Source organism: Octodon degus, unplaced genomic scaffold, assembly GCF_000260255.1.
Source record: "Octodon degus isolate 3935 unplaced genomic scaffold, OctDeg1.0 scaffold00095, whole genome shotgun sequence".
Taxonomy (NCBI): domain Eukaryota; kingdom Metazoa; phylum Chordata; class Mammalia; order Rodentia; family Octodontidae; genus Octodon; species Octodon degus.
Window position 1 is genome coordinate 5,091,297 of NW_004524671.1, and position 4,181 is coordinate 5,095,477.

General features: G+C 40.5%; 1 pseudogene; it reads right to left on the minus strand.

Annotated features, from left to right (window-relative positions):
- Positions 1-120: 120 nt before the first annotated feature.
- Positions 121-4,181, minus strand: part of LOC105743060 — an 8,653-nt pseudogene continuing 4,592 nt past the window's right edge.

The following is a 4,181-nucleotide window of genomic DNA, read 5'->3' on the forward strand; positions in this document are numbered from 1 at the left end:
TCCCCAAAAGCTTTGATTTTCACAGGCTTAACCCCAGAATTACAACTTTGAGTCTTTGATTTATTATTATTATTATTATTATTATTATTATTATTGCACTTTAACTGGCGTATGACATTTTCACTGGGATTCTGGTTAGCTAGCATTTTGTTTCACACTTTCAACAGTAGTTTTGTTGTGCACTACTACATGCTTTGCTTCAACAATTTTCCTTACAGTGCCTGTAGTCATGTTTTACTCAGAATGACTCAGATTTTGTATGGTTGGATTTTATGTTTTTTGACTGCACACAAGAAACAATAGTTGACTGGATGTCTCTATCATTTGAAGGTTTGTTGTCTCCTAAGACTCCATGTTAATACTCTCAATACTATTCAACTGTTTTGAATTTTGGTCTGGTATATCACAAACAGCATTTTCTACAATATTATCTTCTGGTTGAAGAGCAGCAGTACCAACCACCTCTAATTTTGATTTATTAAAGTTGATACTCTTTAATTGTGCCATTAGAATCCATGTCTTCACAATAACTCAACGGCTCCATTTTATTTCTCTGGAGCTTTCAGCTTTATCTGCATCCATGCTATTCGGCTCCAAAGTACCTTTAGTCACTTCACCCACTGAGCTAGATGAACCTCCATAATTCTTCTCTGTACCATTTGCATTTATACAAGGAATATCACCAGAAATATCAGCAGAAGATTTAGGTTCCTCAAAATTTAGTCATCTCCATAATATAATTTTATTATCTCCTTTGACTCTTGTTCAAATTTTTCATTTGCTCTCCTTTTTAAATGGTCTTAACTATTTTACCTGAAATGGAATTATCCTGTTCATCTTCCTCTTTATCTAAAAACAAAGGGCTGCTAACAGTCTTAATTCTACATCCTATCAGAGCTTCATTTTTCTTTTCTCCAATAGGAACATAAGTCTCTGAAAGAAGTGGACAATTTAGTTCAAGAGGAGGCATAATTGTCTTCTCCAAGCTTATTACACTTAGGCTTGGAGTCCAACCCAGCATCAGCCTTCGTGTAAAGGGAGGACTATACTGAACAATGACTTGAAGTCACTGATACTAGTGTACTCCCTCAATTTGTCTAATAAGTCAGCTGCTGTTTCTGTTACTCAGGTTACAGTGATACACAACCTTCCTCTTTCACCTGACATCTTTCTGATTGTTTCACCCATGCCCTGGGGGCAGATACAGTCTGCCTACAGGCTTTTTTGTGCTACTTAACAGTATGGCATTTGAATGCTTGGCAGTACTGCTTTGATGCAAATTTTCTGTTTTCTCCTGTATCATCAATCGAGGTGATTTTCTTGGTGTGCTCACTGAGTTTTCTTCTATTTTATACCTCACATTTCTGTTAGGTAAAAGCAATCCTTCCTCATCCATGATATCATTTCCACTTTTGACAACTCCTTCATCCATAATACTCTCAAGACCACCAACTCAGAAGTTATTATGAGAATCAAGGGAGTTGAAGTATGACAACTCAATCTAAGCCTTACAGCTCTATACATCATCTTAGGGTTTAGAAGGAACCTCAGTAAGTTATCTAGTCTTTGTCTCTATGCAAATAGAAGTTTATTTACAAAGAGCTCAGCAACATAGTGGTCTAGCCTGTTGAACAAGGAATCTGGACACTGTGATCACTGCCATCCCAAACAGGCAAAGAGAACCTACTTGCAGATACTAGCATAAGATCCTTGTCGCTGAGCGTGCCCTTACTGAGTCCTCCAAGACCTTCTGACATGCATTAAAATCCTCACAGACTGCATTCTCCAGGCTGGACCCTAGAGACTGGGCATCATCTAAAAGTCTGGTAGGCGTTAAATGACTAAAGGTGTCAACTCTATCCAGGAAAACCTCCGCGCATCTCTCACAGTAACACTGCAGCCCAGGCGGGGGTGGGGGGGTGGGGGGGGGGGGGGGTGTTGGGAGTGTGGCGGACGGGGGCTGTCGGGGGCACTGCACCACATCCTCGGCTTCTCCCCTGCAGGACTCCTGGACGTAGGCGCAGCCGCAGTCCCATTGTCCTCAATTTTAGTTTTTAACTGTGTGTTGCTGACTTACAGAAATAAAGTTACCACAATGAAGTATCATCTCATCTCAGTCAGAATGTTGTCAAGAGAGCATTTGTCCACTGTTGGTGGGAATGGACATTAATGCAGTCAATGTCAAAAGCAGTACCAAATTCCTCAAAGTGAGTAAATACAGAGCTACCTTATGGGGATTCGGCAGTTCTAGTCCAGGTTATGCATCCAAGGGAAATAAAATTAGTCTGGGAAAGAGACATCTATACTCCTGTGTTCTTTACAGCACTATTCACATTGGTTGAGAAATGGGAGCAAGCGTCCATTAATAGGTAAGGATGGGATAGACCTGTGCACACAATAGGGTGAATTCTGCCGTAAAGAATGAAATGCTGCCCCTAGCAACAACAGGGAAAGAACTGAAAGTTCTTATGGCAAGTGCAACAAGCCAGGCATAGAAAGGCAAATGTGGAATCTAAAAAAGGAGAGAGTGTAATTGTAGCTGCCAAAGCCCAGGGAGAGTGAGTTGGGGAAAGGTTGGTCAGTGGGTATGCATTTATCGTGAGGGCCAAGATGATCTAGTGCTGCTGCACAGCAGGAATGTAGGTAATGATAATGTTCTACAGTTCACAGAGCTACAAGAAAGGATTTTGGAAGTTTTCACCATAAAGAAATGATAAATGTTTGAGGAGTTTCATATGTTTAACCCAATGTAAACATCATACAATGTATACATGTATTGAACTATGATATGGTACCTCTTAAATTATACTATTTTTATGTTTTATATGTCTATTAAAAATAAAGTTTAACAACTAACTTTTGTATATTGAGCATGTATATTATGACCTTGTACACTTACATTGTAAATTTGCAGGTAAAACTTACTTTTTCCTTTCCAATCTATTTGTCCCTACTAATGTCTTTTTGCCTTATTGGCTAGAATTCTCCAAAACAATGTCGAATACAAATGACACAAAAGACATCTTTGTTTGTTCATAATAGTAGAGGGAAAGCATTTAGTCTTTACCACTTAGTATAATTCTAATTCCTGCTCTCTTTCAGATCAAGGAAATTTGTTTGGAGTTTGTTTTTCTTGTATCAAGATGATAATAGAGTTTTTTCCATCATATTAATATAGTACATTATATTAATTGACTTTAAAATGCTAAAAACCTTTACTTTCTGAGATAAACTCCACTTGATAACAAATTATAATCACATTTATGGTGTGTGGACATGTTTCTAGTGTTTTGTTAAATATTTTTCCACCTATATACATGAGGTGGAACAAAAAATACATTTTGTTTCTTAATGCTGTTTTCAAGTATGTTTCACTGTTTTGAGTTAGAAACAATATTGTGCCTGTGAACCCTCAGGTCAGGAATATAACAGTGCACAATGTAGATATGGTTCTTACCCTCATACACAATTACAGTGATGACAAATGCTAGGAAGCACTGAATATTCATACATGATTTAAAAAGTGGTACAGAGAGTACAGGCCCGGCACATGAGGTGAGGCAACCCAGGGCCGCTGGATCCTGAATAGACCCAGAGCGTAGGCCCTGAGAGTGAGTGAGACTGCCCAGGGCCGCCAGATCCTGAATAGACTCAGAGCGCAGGCATGGCACGTGAGGTGAGACAACCCAGGGCCACCAGATCCTGAATAGACCCAAAGCACAGGCCCAGCAAGTGAGTGGTTCTTACCCTGGATCCCTGGTCTATTCTGGATCCTGAATAGACCCAGAGCCCAGGCCTGGTGTGTGAATGAGACCACCTGGGGCCCACTGGATCCTCATTCAACCCAGAGTTCAGGCCCAGCATGGAACCTTTCAGCAGAACTCCCTGCAAAGAGGCTAGAGACAAGACCCACCCAGCTGATTCAGGAACAGAACATCTTGCCAGAGTGACACAAAGGGCTCAACTCTAACGCCTGCAGCAGAAAGAAGTGGAGCACAGCAGCCAGATCCAAGCAACACCCACGTGGAGGAATCCGAACTTCATAGATCCGGACCTGGTGCTAAGGTAACAACTCTATCTAAGCTCTATACCAAAGGTCAGAAGACAGTGGTATACAAAATGACAAAGAGAAGGAACAAAATGCAGTCTCAGGCCCAGAGTCCACCCAGTACAAGTGCGGA